This window comes from Poromitra crassiceps (assembly GCF_964638095.1).
Source record: "Poromitra crassiceps genome assembly, chromosome: 9".
NCBI classification, from domain to species: Eukaryota; Metazoa; Chordata; class Actinopteri; order Beryciformes; family Melamphaidae; genus Poromitra; species Poromitra crassiceps.
Window position 1 is genome coordinate 36,173,665 of NC_139630.1, and position 21,411 is coordinate 36,195,075.

The following is a 21,411-nucleotide window of genomic DNA, read 5'->3' on the forward strand; positions in this document are numbered from 1 at the left end:
CGTTTTTAGATGGGGGAAAGTTCAGGGGGGTCCTTGCGTTCTCCTGCTTTATCACACACATTGTAAACACACAGGGACAGCTCCTCACAGCTCCTCTCTACTGTGCGTCTGGCATGCAGCAAGGGGGAGGGGCCGCGTAAGCTGCATTCTGCAAAGCGACCTGGGCACGTTGTTTTGGGGAAACAGCTGATACCGTGAGGAAGGTATGACGGCAAATCTTAGTGGGGCAGCGGCGCCCTCTAGTGGCCGGCCGCCATTTAGTCGCCTAAAACGGTGCATAATAGTCTTGGCGACATGCGGGAATGTAAGGCCCCTGGTGCATTACCAGCACCGGGGCCAAAAATAACAACGGTGAGAAGAATAATCTGCTGTTGTTGTTTTTAATAGTTTTGGTCTGAGTGAAATGTTCTGAATCTATGGTCTCTCCTGCTTCTAAATATAGCTTTAACACTCATAGCTTTAACGCTCATAGTTGTTACACACTGATGACCTTCAAGGAATCATTATTGTCCAAACTGGAAACAGTGGCCTATGTGTTTGGGAATAGAAGTCTTCAAATCAATGTGTCTTTGCTCTAAAGACGTCAAACAAAAACATCCTGGTCCTGTTTACTGTGAGACTGAAGGTGTCTGGAGCAAAGGAATATTTAGGAATATTTCTAATGTCAACCTTCTCGTGATCTTCAAGTTCTCCTCGTGATGGATAGTGAAGCTGTTCATGTGAAAATGACCGGGAACAACTACACTAGTTCAGCTTTATATGACACAGACACACACACACGCACGCACGCACGCACGCACGCGCGCGCGCGCGCACGCACACACACACACACACACACACACACACACACACACACAGTGGAGCAGTGGAGGCACACAGACCTGAATAGACGCAACATGATCCTCGAACAAACGAGGACATGGATTTTGTTTGCTTATGATCCAGTTCTCGCTTTGATTACACTTCAAAATTCCACCTGGAAAAACATATTCATTCCAATTTCCAACCTAAAACTCTCAGAAAATGTCCACTTGATTTCCAATTGGACTTGTGTTTACGGTAAACACGACCTCACTTGAAGGGGCCATGCATATGTCTGGCCACCACTCGACGATTGTGGGGCATGACATCATCAGTGGGTATTACATCATCATCAGTGGGTATGACATCAGTCGGTGGCATTTGCATGCTCAGTTGATGGATTGTGTTTGTGTGGGATGCCGCCGCTAATATAATAGGGCAGTGTAAGATATGGTGATGCTGATGATGATGATTATTACTATTAACATCTTCCTATTGTACAGATCCCACATCACAGCAAAACAGATCCATCTCAGTTGTCAGGGGCAACTTGTACGTCTGCTACGTCCCACCACGCGTCCCACACGTTCTGAAAATCGCTGCGTCAAATGCTGCCTTCAAGTGCTATATCATCATTCCGGGACGAAAGCATGACACCCGAGTTGCCAAGATGTGAGGCGGAGAGCAGCCAAATCTTTTGCAAAACAAAACCTGAATGATCTTCATGATGATGATTATGATTATTATGTGAATGTGTTTCTCCATTGTTGAATGATACTGTTATTGATTTTGTAATACATTATTCGTTCATTAGCCTATTACAGACAGCCCATCACTTAGCCTATAGATCCTCCTTTCATGTGGTGCTGATGGACAGCTCCTTTTTCCAGTAAAATTAAAAAAAAAGTGCTCTGAGAACTCATTTGTCCTCTGAAATGTTCACGCTCGGATGTGGGCTGGAAACATTTTTGAGATTTTGAAGTGGGCCATGAGTCGGAAAAGGTTGGGAACTGCTGTCCTATCCTATCAGTGTGATTGATAGACTACCATGTTACTCTGAATTGGATAACATTAACAGTTGTTTGATCTTTGTTTAATCTGCCACGCCACTATGGATGGATCCTGTCAGGGACTGTGAGACCTTTCAGGGTCATGGTCCAGTCCAGGGACCTTTCAAAGTCCAGGATCAGCGACAATTCAAGGTGGCTGACTGCAAAGTCAACTTCTAGTTCTGTTTCTAGTAGTTCGTTTTTTTTTTTTTTTACCAAAATAGCAATTCTAGCACCACAGTTGCAATCCACACAATTCGATTCATGAATTGACCCCCCACACTTTTTTTTAAACGACTGGAATCTGGGAAGTCGGAGCCTACGTGGGGCACTGAACGCAGCACGTGTTGCAGCCAGCCAGCAGGCAGCGCGAGCACACGGGTTTCCCAGCAGCGGCACAGCCACAGCGCGCGCCGCATCATACTCACCGACCAGCGGGTGAAACACAGCGAGAAAACACCTCTTTTCTCTCTCACCAAAGTCAAAGCAGCGGAGACGCGACGCTGTGGAATAGATCATGTAGGATTCATTTTTAAATCCCAAATGTATTTTATTTTTTTCTTTTGACCCCCCCCCCCCCACATACTTTTGTTGGATAGCCTTCAAACTCTCTCCTCGGCGTCTCATTCATCTCGTTGCAGCGGTCGAACTTTTCTCACAAACTACAGCAACGTCAACGACAACAACGTTACTAAATAAGTCAATAAGACGTCGTCGATAACCGAAGGAGTCTGCAGTGATATATTTGGCGTGACAGCACTTCACCATGAGGTAAGAAGCCTTCAATGGCTTTAAAACGGCATTACAGAATTGACTGGTTAACATGATGAAAGTTCAGCTCAGGCACTGGAGGAGCTGCGGGGGGTGCTGCATCATAGCAAACAAACGACGAGGGGAAACTACAATTAGGATACGAAGCACGTTGATTTGATATGTATAACGGACACACTATTAACTAACGGATAGCAAGTCTGCCTTTTGAAAAGAACGAATGCATCCACACTCTCCACAGCGGTTGTTTGTATGGTGGGGTCAGAAGCACCGCTCCGTCTTGTTTGCTTGCAGGGCGAAATATTATCCGTTGCTGCACAAGTGGTTGAGGATGGTCAGTTTATACACACACACACACACACACACACACACACACACACACACACACACACACACACACACACACACACACACACACACACACACACACACACACACACACACACACACTGCATATGCACCTCGTTGATGTAGGCTAACGTTAGACAAGCATGACACTTACAAAAAAAGAGGCAACAATAATGAAAAACTCGCACGGCTTCAACTGAGTAGAGTAGGCTAGTCACAGACATTATCTGCTGTATTTCTGGACGTGCATTGGTTTGTAATGGCGCTTGCTCCACTCCTGTTGCTGCTCGCGCATGCACAAGAGGGATTATCTGTTAGCACTGATGATGGTGGGATGCTGTTTTACTTTCATGCCACGTTATAAATCACAGCCGCCGCTTTTGACTGGCAGAAGCGACTGTCTGCGTGTCGGCGGCCCCCGCGTCTTGTTTCTCAAAGCAGCCCATGCACTTTGGAGAGGCTCTGAAATGATATGGAGAAGGGGGCTGGCATCTCTCTCTCTCTCTCTCTCTCTCTCTCTCTCTCTCTCTCTCTCTCTCTCTCTCTCTCTCTCTCTCTCTCTCTCTCTCTCTCTCTCTCTCTCTCTCTACACACACAGCCTGTGCTTATGCAAATGTAGACCAAAAAAACACCATATTGAAGGAGAACTTTATTTTGAACTTTCATTTATTTTTTGCACATGATCTCACGCATATCCGAAAAACTGTAAACCGTTTTGTCTGCATTCATTTAGTTAGTTTGACAGTTATTGAGAGTTTATGAGTTAAGTTGTGGACCAGTGATGTCACTCCTTTTCAGATATGTGTGTGAGATCACGTGAAAAGGGTGTGTGAAATGGGAAGATGTTAAAAATAGGTGCAGTCACTTGTAGTTGTAGGCTATGCATTCCTCTGTGTTATGCAACAGGAATGGAGTCTTTGTTTCCCGGCTTCAGCAAGATGTTCACTGTCTCCTGACCATCCATACAAGTGGCTGACTGTATAACAGCTGGCCAGTTATTAAAGAGGGAGACAGAGTGTTTGGTGCTCTGTGTGTCAGCCCACACTCAAACTTATTACTGTCCCACCGTATGGAAATGAATCATGTCGGTGCTTCCTTGTGTGTTTAGCTGTATATGAAATGACCTGGTCATTTTCATAACCCCCCGAAAATGAAAATGTCAGAGTTACTGTCTATATGCCAGCTTGCTATCTTTGTCTTTTTGGGGACTACTGAGTTTTCTATCATGTTATTTCGGCACATTATCATGTGCTACCTATCTCTTTGCAAAACCCAAACAATGTGCTATGCTACCACCCAAAAGCATCACAAAACCTTTAGATACACACAATATGAATGATAGTGTTCAGCTTGTTTCTGTAGGTTTTTCTTGTACATTTGTCTGTCCTCCCCCAGGAATCTGTGCTAAAATGGCACAAGGCTGCTGATCAAGCAAAATGTGTTGGTTTTACTTGGTTCTGTTGTACATGGCTATGTGTTGGACATGGCTATGTGTTGGAGGACATGGCTATGTGTTGGACACAGCTATGTGTTGGACATGGCTATGTGTTGACAGGCATGGTTATGTGTTGGACATGGCTATGTGTTGGAGGACATGACAAATGACAATGTGTTGGATGACATGGCAATGTGTTGGGCATGGCTATGGTTTGGAGGACATGAGTGTTGGACATGGCTATGTGTTGGCTATGGCTATGTGTTGGACATGGCTATGTGTTGGCCATGACTATGGCAGCACAGCAGTTTTGGTCTGACATTTCCTTCACATGGTACAGTGAGTGCTGCCCAGCTGCTCCACGCAGGAATGTTCAGATATCAGAACAGCTTCTATGGAAGTGTGTGACCCTATTTGTGTGTGTGTGTGTGTGTGGGGGGGGTGGGGGGGGGGTGGTGGGGGGGGTGTACCCCAGGATGGGGGGGGTACCCCATGACTCAACTGTGTGTGTGAGTGAGACATGCAGTGTGGGTGGGGCTTGCCCCCCTTAAAGAAAGCCCCTAATTGGATCCAGCTGTTGGAATCTCTCTGTAGGCCAAACTGTGGTTAACAATAGCTTTGGTTGTTTCAAAGACCCGCATGTTGTGTCGATGTACTGGAATGGAAACCTCTAACTTCTTTTGTGTGATTGCATTGTCTGTTTTGATCTTCCTCATTCGTTCCCCTCTCCCTCCCTCATCCTGTTTAACAAACGTCCCATCAGTCGCTTCTTTGAGTGTCCGCTGTGTATCACACTTCAAACTGGAGCAGAGTTGAAATTGGGTTAACTGAGTCAGACTGACTTGTGATGGCAACAGAGAGGAAAATGGACAGTTTATTTTTGTTGATCAGGCTCTGTGTGTTTGCTTTAGGGCATGGCTTGTTTTCCCTGCTTTCATTCAAGGAGAAAAAAACCTAGGTATTGATGTGTCTGTGGGGTGTTAACGTGTGTGTGTGTGTGTGTGTGTGTGTGTGTGTGTGTGTGTGTGTGTGTGTGTGTGTGTGTGTGTGTGTGTGTGTGACTGGCAGCCCCAGCTGCTCAGAGCTGATTCATGCAGGCCATGTGTGTGTAAGGTTGCAGCCACAATAAGAAACCTACATTTTTATCCTCTGACTTCATAGCCGGTTGGGTTTCAAAGTTAACTCCTCGTTTTCAGTATTTTACCAACTAACTTGTGTTGTGTGCTGTGTGTTTTTACACTGCAAGCAACAATACGACCAACAAATCACTGGAAGTCCTTCACTTCCTATAGAGCTGAGGCAGCCAGGCACACTGGAACATGTGTGGATGGTCATTGTCAACGAGCTGGTTGGCTGAGAACAGTTGGCCACACCCACACCCCAGCTCAACTTTCATCCATGGTCAAAGCAGCCAGTAAGCTTCCTGTGGTCCCTCTCTTCCCCACTGAAGTGTTTTGATTCCATGAGCAATATTTCCACCTGGAAAGTGCAGATGAGATTCCAGATGATGATTCCAGCCACTCCAAGCTTCCCAGCTCTCAATCACTTTTATTTGAAGCATACCAGGTATAAAGGGCAAAAGGACTGCATTTATAAAGCACTTTTCTAGTCAAACGACCAATCAAAGCGCTTTACAACACATGCCTACATGGCGGCAAAGCTACCACGCAGGGTGCTGGCACAGCCACCGGGGGCAATTTGGGGTTCAGTCACTGTCTTTACCCAAGGACACTTCAACATGCAAATTGGAGGAACCGGGGATCAAACCACCGGCCTACAGATTAGTGGACCTCCACTGAGCCACAGCCTTCACCAAAAAGGAAGCGTGTGAATGGTTGGATCCATCATCGGAGTTGATGGTAAGCCAAGAGTTGACGACACCAAAGCATCTGAATATACACGATCTGCCTGTTCAAAACATATGTGACTGCACCACAGCTCTAGATGCACCGCCCACCATCAGTGAGAACACACGTTTGTTCCCACGCTGGTTGTATCTGGGCCACAGGTACCTGACTGTATCAGATTCCTAAACCATGAGGATGGAGCTGTATAAATAAGGGCAGTCAGTTGGTTCCCCTGCGTCATTTCAGGACGCACTTAACATTGATGTCAGCATATCTCAGGCCGTTTTGATAAGCGCGGTCGTCCGGGCGACGGGGCTGTGATGAAGTGTCATGGTAACGGGGCTTGACAACCGCTGACAGAGCTCTTGCCTCCCAGGCGTCGCAGGTTCACGCCCGAGATGAATGACAGGTGCCGAGGCTCAGCCTGACTCTGGTTATCTACTGAGCCTGAGTGGAGAAGAGACGGACCACTGCATCACACAAGCTGTTTATACAGAGAAGGAACGCACAAATCACTCCAGAGCTGAAGTTGGACCGGGGCCAGCTATGTTATCCGATCCAAAGGAGGTATTAATGAGGTCAGCGTGAGGTTAATTTGAAATGAGTGTGAAACGGGGTCTTTTAAATCGATTTAAAATGCTTAACGTTAATAGTCACTGACTTGACTAGCTTGGTGAGTGAAACGGCGCAATACCACATATACACTCACCTTTGACTCTCTATTGCCCACTAGTGGATTAATTGCTCAACATGATACCAACGTGAATGACATGTGGAAGTATGTGGATAGTGATAGTTACATCATTTGATATGGACGCATTTATTTCCATATGAAAGTGGAGCATATTAAGTGTCTGTCGACCTGATCTCTGAGCCAAAGTCAAGGGAGCCCCACATCATCACTCTCTCCTTCTCCTTATCTTCTCGTCTCTCTGCCCCCCCCCTCTCTTTCTCTGCCAGCCAAAGCATTCTTCTCCTGAATTGCATGTGAAGGCGGATGGAGCCCTACAGTTGAGTGCTTGTGGAACAGCACAGCAGAATGACATTATTGTGCTCCAGTGATTTTCTTTTGAAGTTTTTTGGGGGGAGATTTTGATCGCGCTGGCTACCGGCCACCGTCTGCTCCTCGCTCTCCTCATCTCTCTCTCACTTCTTCCAATCCATCCTTAATCTATCTCTCTCTCTCTCTCTCTCTCTCTCTCTCTCTCTCTCTCTCTCTCATTTCCCCTTCTATCTACTCCAAAAAGGGCCGCTTTGCAGTTTTCTGTCGGGCAGGAATCTTTGTTTTTCGTTTTTCATCCAGTTTGACGTCACGTACAAGTTTCATCTTTCACGTCTGGCAGTTTTCATTTTCCAGTTTCCCCCTGACCGATGGTTTGCAGAGGTAAAGTCAACCCAAGGAGGAAAGTAATGACAGCCTGTGTTTGAGCCTGCATGCTTTCTGCAGGGATTATTGCTGATTCACTGGAGTGGAGGATATGACTTTGTGCTCTGTGTAGCCACACAAGAGGTAATTGCTGCGTCAAGCCACATGGCAAGGCTTCTGTGGTCACAGATATTAAAATATTTGAGGGAGAGCTTTTCACAGCGATTATTACTTTATGGCATTTCTACTCAAAGAACCTTTTTCACCTTTATTTAACCAGGGAAAGTTGACCAAGCACACATGTTTTTTCAGCAGAACTCTCTGCAGTTGGGGGTTCAGTGCCTTGCTCAAGGGCAACTAGAGACAGTTGTTGAGGGAGCGAACCGTGTTACTCACTCACTTTCCCCAGCCGCGTTCTCCCAGCCGCTCTGGTGAGTCACAAGCTCAACCTCGGGGCTACCACTGCCCTTTTTCAGATTGGACAATGGCTTGAACTAGGCGTGTGTGTGTGTGTGTGTGTGTGGGGGGGGGGGGGGGTCTGTGGTGTGCATGTGTGTAGTCATAGCATAGGTACTCTGATTAAAGGCCGGCTTTACCGTGGGGAATATGAATATATATTAAATCTCACGCCCCTAAGGTTTTCGAATCCGTTGAAATTTTTGAAATTGTTTGTTTCCCGCCAGAGATATCACCAGAAATCCACTCTGTGTGGAGGGGGGGGGGTGGTGGAGGGGAGGGGCGGGTGCGGGGACCCGAAATACTACATTTCCCACAATGCACTGGGCTCGCGTGGCCTTCGTTTTCATGCCCACCCCTCAGGCATTTGGCTGATATCAAACTCCAGTAGGTGGCGGTAATGCACATATATGTTTGCCAACCGCCATAAAACTCAAAGAAGAAGAAGAAGAAGAAGGCTTCGACAATAAAAGATACAAAGAAGAAGAAATAAATCGAAAATAAAATTGCCTCCAAATTGCACCAAATGTAAACGGTAGTATATATGTCGGGAGATGTCTTCATAAAAAAAATTTCATGCATTTTAAGGCATTTTCGTAGGAGTTACGCGCATCTGATGTTGTAACTATTTTCTGTAAAAATGTGTAAAAATGTGTACATTGCTCAGCGTTGATTTCGTTACTTCAACTCACCTACTACTAGATGTAAAATTTGACGAGCTTTCCAATGCCGCCAGTCCCGTGTCTTTTGGTGCTTCCGTTCCAGAGATATGGTCTCTTGGCAAGGAGCTATGGAAAGCTAACCTAGCTACAGTATGCTATGCGGGTGAACAAGATGGCTGCCTTTTGCTTTTCGTCGAGAGCTCTGAAGGGCGTGGAGGACCTCTAGAGGCGGGACCATGGCTCACAAGACTTGTAGTTCATAGGCGCTCGAGTTCCGCAAGCGGGGAGGGAAGCCGGGTGACGCCTAACGCGTCATCCGGCTTCCCTAAAAATGTGACAGATGCCTGATAGGTCAGGCAGTGAAGCTCCAATTTCAAAAAATTTCAACGGATTCTAAAACCTTAGGGGCGTGAGATTGATATATATTCATATTCCCCACGGTAAAGCCGTCCTTTAATGATGCTGCAGTTTTAATCCTTTTCCTATATTTTCCTATATTTTTGTGGTGCTTCTCAAGACGGCGCGATTTTATTTAATACATTTTTTCATTGCATATGGGACTTTTTCCACAGCCGCCATTTTGTGTCTAAAAGGCAGGGTAAACGCAGGTGCAACCAACTCACTAATTAGGGCCGTGGCACTGGAACACCTAAATGGACTGGACATTGGAAACCCTAATGTTTTGGTGCACCTGTGTTACTTCCTGCCTTTTAGGCCCAAAATGGCTGCTGTGAAAAAGGCCTGTAGAAACAATTTGTACCACTAAGATTGACATAACCGTCTTACACACTGCTGGAAACTGGCTTACAGAAGAGGATGTACCTTTTTCCCATCGTTGTCCCCAACGTTGTCTGTCTTCCACCCTTCAATTCTGTTCTCTCTCTCTCTCTCTCTCTCTCTGTGTCTGTCCCAAAGCTCCTCTCTCTCTCTCTCTCTCTCTCTCTCTCTTTGTCCCAAAGCTCCTCTCTCTCTCCCTCCATCCTTGTCCACAGTGAAGCGTCTTCCTCAGTGAAATCAGATGAAGTATTAGCAGCTTGCTGGGTGTTTGGCCTTGCTTCACTCTGACAGGATATGAATAGCCGAGGACGAGTCAATATGTTTAGAACATGAGATCAGAAGGATTATTTGAAACTCTAGCCCAGCTCATGAATCATATCTGCTGGCTAAAACCATACAGAGAGAAATCAACTAGGCTTCCCCAAATACTGTCTTTTGGGAAGAGACTGATTGATATGGGCTCAGTATTAAAGCCCCAGCTATATATTGAGGAACAATATATTGCAGAAATGTTTTCTAATGCTCACTTAAGGTAAATGGACTGCATTTATAAAGCGCTTTTATTCAAAGCGCTTTACAATGTGCCTACATTCACCCATTCACACACCAAAGGCGGCCAGCTGCCACGCAGGTGGCACAGCCATCGGGAGCAATTTGGGGTTCAGTGTCTTGCCCAAGGACACTTCGACATGCGGAGCCGGAGGAGCCGGGGATCGAACCACTAACCTTCTGGTTGGTGGACGACACGCTCTCTACCTCTTGAGCCACAGCCGGCCAAAAAGGTTTAGTGATAAAGAGGCTATCCAGTGAATACCGTTGGAAAGGCATCTGGCAAACAAATAATGATGTAGCTTGAAGGCATTATTTTCCTCATGGATGCTTCGGTTGCAACAATTCAGGAAGCCTATTATATGGATGGAAAGACACTTAGTATTAGTCTTATTATTTTTTAACAGTATTCCAGATGTTCACTTAAAATTCCCTTGACAGTTTGCTTAAAAGTTAGTTAAGGACAACAAATCTTGTGTAAATATTATGCGACGATGATTCCTAGATGGATATGTTGGGGAATGATTTCTCCCTCTGTCACTTTTTACCTCTCTCTCTCTTACTCTTACTCTCTCTCTCTCTCTCTCTCTCTGGTCCATTTCATCACGTTTCTGTCCCCCTACAGGTCAAGAAATGAAGGTGTAATATTACTAATACCAGAGTAATACCAGAGCAATATAGTACACTTCTATCTCAACAAACAACACAACAGCAACTGCACCTTTCTACACACAAACTTACACCTACTGCAACATTGTTTGTTGTATCTTCAAAATTCTGTTCCCACAATTACCAATCATATAATATTGACAGTGATGAAATATCTCACTCAGAACCGCTGCTGTTCTCGAAATGTCGATTATCTAAGTGCCTTAAAATTGTTTTATACCTCAAATCATTGAGACTAATAATCGTGATTAAAATAACTAAAAAATAATTGATCATTTCAGCCATTCGAATCACCTAATGACCAAGCAAACGCCAAAATAAAGAAACAAAGATTTTAGTGTTGTGTGCTTGCATGCGTGATTGTGTGTCTATGTGCGTGCGTGATTGTGTGTGTGATGTGTGTGTGTGTGTGTGCGTGTGTGTGTGTGTGTGAGTGAGTGACAGGAGTGCTCTATGTTTGACCTCTGAGGTGTTGTCCTGTGGGTTAGGTGCAGTGACATCAGTTAGCGGGTATGGAGCCGTGGAATGCTGTGATCATACAAGGTGCTGTCTTCATCTGGGACAGGGCGAGCGAGCTCACAACACATTTGTCACCGAAGAGACCTGACCTCCTGCTGTGTGTGTGTGTGTGTGTGTGTGTGTGTGAGAGAGAGAGAGAGAGAGGGGGGGGGGGGGGGTGTGTAGGTGGGACAGATGGCAGCCAGGATGAGAACCCTGGCAAATGTGCTGCCTATGTCTTTGTAGGTGTGTTGAATCTTTGTGTGTTGAATCTCACAATTGGAGTTCGATTCCTGTGGTCATGATTTGATTAAAAATCGATTCTCGATTCAGTACATGCATGGGGGGATTTCAGGAGCTACTCCTGTTCGCTGTGTGTGAAAGGGCATAAGTGTATAAGATTATGTAGTTGTTATAGTGCTTTTTTTTTTTAAATAACATTTTTGAAGTTGAGAATCAATTCAGAATCGATCCATGTAAAATTCACAATTCTTACATGAAGTGATTTTTTCCCGACACCCCTATGTGTTTTGGAGGTGGTGGTTATTTGGCCAATGAGGGCGTGGCCGCGACCGGTTCGGCCCGCTAACATTTCGCGGGAGCCATGGTCGCCGGTTAAGTTGAGGCAAGCACAACAACTTGGTTGGGTTTAGGCAAGTAAAAGAACCATAGGTTTATGCAACAAATAAAGCAACTTTTGAGTTGGCTTTAGGTACTGTAAGTAAAAGAACCGTAGGTTTAGGCAACAAAAGCAACTTGGTTGGCGTTATGGTTTGGTTCTGGATTAGAACCAGCTCTCGTGACGAGAAAGTTACATGTTGGGAACCCTACTTAAACCTCCGACTGTCAAGACGTTCTGTCGGTCCTTCTCCTGCATACAGTATGTAGATACGCTTTCATGTCGGCAGTAATGACGTCGAGGGGACGTGACAAATCAGCACATTTTGAAGCATTGGGAGTGAGGCGGGGTCGGTCAGGTGTGTGTGTGTGTGTGTGTGTGTGTGTGTGTGTGTGTGTGCGTGCGCGTGTGTGTGTGTCCGTGTCCTCACCTTGTGTCTTCTGGAGCGTCTCGGGTGGTGTCAGTCTGAGGTGTGTGGTGGTGGCAGTGGAGCGGAGCGGCCAGCGGCTGCGTGCCCGGGTCGTGCTCAGCTGTGTGATCCCTCCGCCGGCCAGCGGGAGGCCGAGCTCGCATGATGAGCCGCGACAGCTCATGAATGTGCATTTCTCCACTCTGCCAACCTCTCCCCCTCCCCCCCCCCCCCCCTCCCCCCTTCCTCCACTCTCCCATTCACTCATACTCAGTTGAGAGTGTGTTTATGAGGCATTTGGGCCCTGGTGGTCAGTAGGCAGTGGGGGAGTGGCAGCAGTGAGAGGAGAGCGGGGGGCAGTGGGATTTCTTTAATTGGAAAATAAGGGAGCACTGCTACAGTTATTCAGGATGAGTATGATGATTGGAGGCCATTGTGGTTCACTCACTCTTGCGCCGTACTGTCTCAAGAGTCATTTAGAGCAAACACGCTGGAGAAAGAGCGTGACAACAACATATCAACAGCCTATCAATGCCTCGCAGACCTTTCTGCGTTAAGACGTTTTCACTCCATGCGAAAGATGACTGCTCTATTGAGTCATGTCCTAATCTGCACTAATACTGTTGCTACCCTGAAATAGAGAGGATCATGTTTAACTGCACTGTGTTTAACTGTATGCTCAGATTAAAGCTTACACTCTGAACATTGACCTGATCGTCTGTGTCTGTTGTTCACTTAGACAGAAATTGGAGAGCAAACTGTAACATGTTATATCATGTATCGCAAGAATTCATATAAACATAAGAGCTGTATTTAAGTAATATTAAAATGTCTTTGAAATAAGTAAATGTCTATTTTGCTACTATGTGCCTATCAGTGATTAATGATATGGTGTAACACAACAGTGATTCAAATGATATACTCCAGGGATACTCAACTTGCTTTGCCCGGGGGCCACTTTCTTTACTCAACTTGCTTTGCCCGGGGGCCACTTTCTTGAAATGATAGAAGGCCAGGGGCCAGTTAATAAACAAACAATATACATTTTTCTGTAGAGGATTGTAGGTTTTTGGGGTGTCAGCCGGAGTTTAGTCTGACAATGTTGTGCACACCGGATAGTTAGTTAGGTTAGGTACATACATAAGTGCCTGGGTAGCGAGCAGACGGCGGTATTTGACAATTTGGTAGCTAAATCATAGATTATTGAAAGATATTCCATATTCCAGACTGAAATGCTATAACAGAAGTGGAGTATTGGCCAGAATGACATGAACATTTGGACACTTATTCAGCGGGTATCTTGCATGTTGCGTTCAGGTGCACTGTAAAAAAGAAAGAAAAAAAATTTGCAATTCCATCGCGGGCCACATAGTGGCAGTCGCATGTGTCACAAGTTGAGTATCACTGATATACAGTAACAGTTCATGAAATCCTCATGATGCCTTTGATGTTTCCGGCAGCACCAAGAGTCGTTTGTTTAGAATAAACTGAAGAAGATCTGGGTAGCATGAGCAAAGATTGTCACTATAAGAAAATCCAAGGCGGGGAAAAACGTCATAGTACACTAGCCAGTGGCCACACTCTTGACAAATGACCTCTGCTTACCACCTAAAATATTGCAAAAATACAGAACACACACACGCACACACACACACACACACACACACACACACACACACACACACACACACACGCACACACACACACGCACACACCTGCCAACATTAGAGGAATTTTAAAATGTTTTTTCCCTCGCCAAACTTTGGGCCATTATTTAGCCACCTTCCTGACAAGCTAGCATGAGATGGTTGGTGGTACAGCCTTGGGAAGTACATTTTCGAAATTGCGATATTTCCCAAATATCATGATATTTGGGAAATATTGCGATATTCAATATTACGGAAAATTGGCCCAAGCCTACAGGTAGATACACTTTTTTACTACGTGAGAGCACAACACATAGAAAATCTCACTAGAGCACAGCACATAGAAAACCTCTCTCATCTAGTGGTGGCTGCAGTGCCAGTGACCCTGCCTGCCATTCTACAGTATATGGAAACATTGAAAGAGCTGCTCATTTGTCTGTCAGCAGCATAACGTGAATATTCTCCCCTTTCATGTGACCTTCTTCACATCCATCACTTGCATCTTGACATGACTGATAACTTTCATCTGCACCAGGAATGTGTAGCGTTCAGGCATTGGAGTTCCCCCATACTGTAACCTCCTCTCTAACGGGAAAAACTCTTACTCAAAGCACAAGGAAACGGTCAGTAAGATCTTTCCAAACTGCTTTAGTGTGTGTACATATGAGTGTACATGTGTGTAACCATTATTTGTCAAGGGAACACACTGCTTTTCATGTGTGCAGTTTCACATATTTGTTGGTACTGTGTAGTTGCGGTGAGAGAGAAGAGCATTTATTGGGGAGGGGGGGGTCCTGGGATTTGAACCGGCAACCCTCAGTCACGACCCTGCTTCTCTACATCAGGATACACAAGTCTGATTTGCTGACTAAAATAAGGATTACTGGGCAGCCAACCATTGGTTACTGTTGAGGAACCCATGCAAAGCTGAATATTGTATTGCCTATATAGGAAGAGAGACATTCATTATACAGTATATCCCCTATTATTTATTAAACATAACTGACAATGATGTGAGTGACACCTCATTGATCAATCCCTGTAGAGAATAAAAATACCTATATTACTCTTTTTCAAAGTATTACATTAAAGCAGACCGTTTTGGAACAGGGATGCATATTGTATCAATATTGTCCTGCTACCATCCATGAACACACACACAGACACACACACACACACACACACACACACACACACACAGAGGCCTGGAGTTTAGCTCTGTAAACAACACATCATGTCTCTGCCATGCTGCGGCCGCTGAACAGCCCCCCACAAAATAGTTCCCCTCTCAGAAGCGGTTGCCCCGGCAACACACAACAACGCCGCCATATTGACACTTTTGTTTGGCCAATTTTCCCCTCAGTAGATCTTCAGTGACTGGGAGAGGGCTGGAGAAGAAAAGCCATGAGAGAAGCAGGAAGATGGAGAAGGCAGAAGATAGGAGGAGGAGGAGGTGGGAGGGAATAGAGGAGAGTGAAGCAGGTCATCCGGATGGCAGGCAGGCCTCATTTGGCCTGGGTAATGAGGAGGCCCTGGACAAACGTCTCCGTCTTTGTTCCTGGGGACAATGGCTGTGCACTGAGAGAGAGACTCATCTGACACATGAACTGCCTGCAGCCCAGAGGCACAGGCAGAGAGGGGAGCTTCTCCTCGGCTCTGTTTAAAGGTGCTACGCTTAGCATTTTAATATCGATCAATCATTACCACACCTATTTTCAGACAGTAGTTTATTAATAAACAAACACAAGACCGTCAACGAAGAGATGGGCACCCGCGACACTGCATTTTACGTTATGTGCCACCGAGTCACATTTCATGGGAAAGCTTTATGGCACAATAAGGGAGATTGGTTATTATTATGGCACAAAACTGGAGCTGTTTTACTTTGCAATTAATACACTATTTTATTCCAGTTCCACTATCCTAAATCCTTAGCTCATAAGAGTTCATATGAGATGTTATTGGCTCTCTTTAAAATCATTAATTTGTCTCAGACAGATAGTTCACCGACTCCTTGGGAAGAGATAAGTAAAAGACAAGGAGAGAGAGCAGTGCCAGAGAGGAATAGAGGCCCATCCTTAAAGGTCCCAATTCGTGCAGCTGTAACCTCTTAAAAACGTGTGTCTCTGGTCCATAAAACATGATTCTGGATTAATTTGTCGAAAATATAGCAACCCCGTTTGTTGTGACGGAGTTCTCACTTCCTCATCTCGTCGCTTCCCAAGAACGGTCTGTTTCTATAATATATTCAGAACTAACAGTTCCCATTGGCCACTGAGGGAGAGCCCGCCCCAGGCTCCCAGCAGCCAATCAGATTAGCGTCTGTGGACCAGCATGCTAGGTTGTGAGTTATCGTTAACTTAACGTTACTACGCTAAAGAGGACATCTCAAAATGCCTAGACTTACCGAATGCACCTCTGCAGTTGCTGGATCACGTACAGTTGGCAGTCGCTCCAGCTAGAAGTGTTACTTTTGTGGCTATAGACAAAATGGTGCAGGTAGCTTGTGTGAGAGAGACCCGCGCAGTATGCGTGAGGAAGCTCGTGACGTCCCGATCCCCCGTCTGGGCAAACGAAGCGTTTGGGGGTGTGGCTTGGAGGAGACTGCTTGAGAGAGCTGTATAGGGACAAATCCAACTGTGGCAGTTCTGAGCTTGTGACCACTCATTACAGGGAGGGCTGACAGCAGTATATATGCATTTACAAGTAAAAACAGCTTTTGCACGGAATGGGACCTTTAAGAGGGAATTGTCTGGAAACCTAAAAAAAACAAATGAGACTCGCACATCAACACATTCAATCATTCATGTTCTGAATGCAGGCTTGGTGTGTGTGTGTGTGTGTGTGTGTGTGTGGGGGGGGGGGGGGGGGTGGTAGTTCTAGGAAATGGCTTTCTAATTGCTTGTTGTCAAAATCAAGCATGCTTCAGGTCCCTGTTGCAGCGTGAGAACGGCACCGTGCATCTCTGTGTGTCTGATGTTGAATTATTCATCTGGTCCAGGTCTACTCTGCAGTCTGCACCCAGCCCACAGCAGCACACATCTTCACTGCTCTATACTATTGAATTGCCATCCTTAAGCGATTAGATTATTCTCTTTGACGTATCATTTGGGTTTGTTTAGTTATTTGCCATTTTCTGATACTGATTTTATGAGGTAGCAGCACATGCAGTAAAACACACATACACACATGAACGACGTGGTGAGGGGTGAGAGAGGGAGGGTGGACGTCCACTACACTTTGGTACCAACATCTTTTCTCCTCGTCCTTCTTGTCTGTCTAAATCAACCTGCTGCTGATGATCATCAACGGCAGAAAGCCTCTCTAAAGCCAGGTTCCTTTCCCTTATTTCTCTTTGTGTTTGAGATCCTCTGCTACACATGCACGTCGTTCACCGAAGCCTCTTGTTGACCCCACTTCCTGATTCAGTGGAGCAATGACCTTTGACCCAGGATCAGTGGCTTGTGGTTAGGCTGACTGGGTTAGCTCTGAGTGGCTCGCTCTTTGTGCGCGAGTGTGTGATCCGATGACGGCTCCCTCTCTCATTCACCGCGACTCTTCCTCCCCCTGTGGGACACACTGCCAGCTGTTCAGCCATGTTCCCTTTTTGTCTAGTCTGTCCTCTACAAACGTTACTATCCCACTTCTTTTCATGCCCCTGCTGACTTCCACACGTACGCATCATCAAACCCCATGATGCACACCAGCAAGTGGAGATGAGCGATGTCGCCGTCTGGAAAATAGCATTTGGCAAGTGGCCAAATTGAATGTGGATTACAGTTTTGTCAGCAAAGTATTATGGGAAAAGCTTTCTGGTTGTAATTTACATCTAACACTTGAATGCTCTCTGGTCTCTGCGCCAAAATGCTGCTCGCCGTGCACATCACTGCATAAAGTGGTACAATATCAGGAACAAGGCTGCCTTTGTCAGCTGATATGAGTGTTGAAGGCCGTTACTGATGTTTTTAGACTGAGATCAGCGACAGCAGATCATTTGTGGTTCTATTCAATATATTTAAATGTGACTATTTTCAGGCCAAGAAATGAGAAGAATTCGGTGTTTCCCACATCGTTTCTTTTCTTGTCAAGGGTGGAAAAACCTCTGAAACGGCAGTGAGACCATCAACAACCACTAAAACTCTGGGAAACTGTGGGATGCATTAGATTAGGCCTTACACTGAGCAATGAATGAGCTAATCATAATAATAATAATACAAATAATAATGTAATAATGTAATAATAATAATCTTGCATTGCAGGTTTTACATGTGGTTTTATGTAGCTGTTATCAGGGAGGAACATCATCATTATGGACAGTGGCCGACACGGACCGGTCGATATCCAATATGTATTCAAAGGCCTATCTGCTCTTTCTACATGTATTGACAAACCAATAACCTGCATCTCCTTTGGTGTTCATCACCACCTTTAGTATCTGGGCTCATTGTGTCCCTGAAGTAGGCCGCGAGTAAAGAAATAAGGCTAAAAAGATTGAGGGCCACTACAGTATAGTAGCGTTCACAAGGGAAATCCCTGGGAAAAGCCTTTTCTTCCGTCGGGTAGTTAGCTGGCTTAATCTAAAAGGAGGCTGCGCTAAATAAACTGTGTGTACAATACAGGACGGTACAGCCGGCAGGGTAAGCCCCGCTAATCCCCTTTCTTCTCTAGTCGCTCCCCGGCTCTCATCTGAAACGAGACACTTATTAAACTTTTACAGGTCTCTGTCCCAACGCCTGCTCAGTAGCCCACCGTCAAACAGCTGCTGTTCACTAGCAGCCTCCTTATCACCTGTTGCTACTTCAGAACACACACGCACACACACACACACACACACACACACACACACACACACACACACACACACACACACAGCAATACACCCACGCACGCACGCACAGAGTATTGTTGTTGGCTGTTTGCCTGACTGAAGGACCTTTGTTGCACTAAATGCTTACTGTTGTCCTTGCTTATGTTTAGGTTCCTTGTTAACCATTTATTGTGTGTGTGTGTGTGTGTGTGTGTGTGTGTGTGTGTGTGTGTGCGTGTGCGTGCGCGTGCGCGTGCGTGTGTGTGTACATGCAAACATGTGCACCTTATCTCCTGGGCTGGAGAGGGTCAGTCAGTAATCTCTAGTGAAAAGCTATTGACTGACTATGTGAAAAAACGCAGCAAATCTCACCTGTTCCAAAAACTTTAATGGCGGGCAAAAGTTTTGGAGTCAGTGTGTAAACATAAGTGACACAATATGAGGTCGTCTTTATTTTAAAATGTGCGACAATTTTCGGACGAAAAATACAGACTTGATGTGCAGAAGCCTTAAATCAGATTATGTCTTTCACCACTGGACTTCAAAGAGTCCAGCACCACAGTAGGGCCTTAAGATTTCCGCAAATCAAAACAAAACGACCGAATCATGGAATTTGGTAATAAAAATGGAATCAACTTTAAAAAAATAGAATATTACAGATGTTTCCATAATTTGGCTGAAATTTATTAAAAAAGCTTGCTTAATTATCAAAATCCAAAGATAGACCCAATTATTGTAGTAACCTAAATGATTCAATACTTGTAAAATAGACCTAATGAATCACTCAACAACTTCCTTCTAATCTAGGCTGATTTGCCCTAATTTTAACCATTGTTTATATTATAATGTACATATTAGTATAATCTTTATATTTTAAGCTGTCTGTACAGGTGTGTGTGTGTGTGTGTGTGTGTGTGTGTGTGTGTGTGTGTGTGTGTGTGTGTGTGTGTGTGCGTGCGTGCGTGTGTGTGTTTCTCTGTGCGTCTGATAGGGGTGGGAATCGCTGAGTAGCTCACGATACGATATCGTCACGATACTTGGCCCCCGATAACGATATTATCACGATACAGCGATACTGCGATAATCGATATATTGGAAGACGATACATCACGATACCTGTGTAACTGAAGAGAAAAAAATACCCCTAAAAGGCAAGAAGCAGGTATTATGTATTTATTAGCAGAATTGACATGAACTCTCTCAGAGTTCACTCACTCACTCATACCATTTTCGATACCACGGAGGAAAAGTTACACATTAAGTCTTTTTATTATTATTATTAAAACAAGAAAACCTATATAACCTACCTACCTATATAATTTCTAAAAGATATTAATGATCAAACATTTCCATTCATGTAGCCAGGTTGGGGGGCACAGCCTGGGTAGGTGCAGCAGGTTGGGGGGCACAGCCTGGGTGAGGTGCAGCAGGTTGGGGGGGTCACAGCCTGGGTGAGGTGCAGCAGGTTGGGGGGGTCACAGCCTGGGTGAGGTGCAGCAGGTTGGGGGGGCACAGCCTGGGTGAGGTGCAGTAGGTTGGGGGGCACAGCCTGGGTGAGGTGCAGCAGGTTGGGGGGCACAGCCTGGGTGAGGTGCAGCAGGTTGGGGGGCACAGCCTGGGTGAGGTGCAGCAGGTTGGGGGGCACAGCCTGGGTAGGTGCAGCAGGTTGGGGGGCACAGCCTGGGTGAGGTGCAGCAGGTTGGGGGGGTCACAGCCTGGGTGAGGTGCAGCAGGTTGGGGGGCACAGCCTGGGTGAGGTGCAGCAGGTTGGGGGGCACAGCCTGGGTAGGTGCAGCAGGTTGGGGGGCACAGCCTGGGTGAGGTGCAGCAGGTTGGGGGGCACAGCCTGGATGAGTTGCAGAATCAGATGGGGGCACAGCCTGGGTGAGGTGCTGTATTTTAAGCTTTAGCAGCATCTGATCCACACTGTAGCTTGCATTTCCATTTTCCACCACCGCTGTGGTTTGATATTTGAGCGCAGGCTCGTCGGCTGCAGACGAGAGCGCCGCCCCCCTGGTGCTGGAGGGGATTCAGTGTCTTGCTCAAGGGCACTTCAAGCATGGTGGATGCTTAAAAGGAAAACTTCTATAGTCACTATTCCACCCTGCCACCCACAAAAATGTGAGAAATGGGTTAATGCAGAGCCGTATAATAGAAGAGTTCCGACATCTCCATTCACTCCAATGGACCAGTTTTTTACTCTCAAGAGTTCCAGGAAGTAAGGTCCTGGATTAAGCAGCACTGTCGAGTTGCAGCAAAATAGACAGTTTGTGTTGTAATCTGAAAGGGTTTTTTCCCCCTTGAATCAAATTGTACATTATCAGCTTTATTTTAGCATGCAAAAATAGCACGAGTCCCATTCCTGGCTGTTCATTGGCTAATGAGTCTCGCATTTTGGTCCTCCGCTGACGCCACTCTCTCTCTAGAGGACACTAGGTTAATGTAACTGTAAATGTAAACTCATTGTTAGCTTTCTTGTACTAGTCTGCTTTATTTTGTACTGGAATTACCTGGCATTAAATATTATAATACCCCTAACGAAAAATATACATTTTCCGTTTTCTTTCTCCTGTCCTCCCATTGTGATGTGGTCCAGATCATGTTCTGCTGCTGCTGTCAGCAGTTTAGTATGATCAGCGAGAGAGCTGGGTCCAGCCATTTGACCCCAGGCAGCAGAGCTCACTGCTAGTCAAAACTGGCTG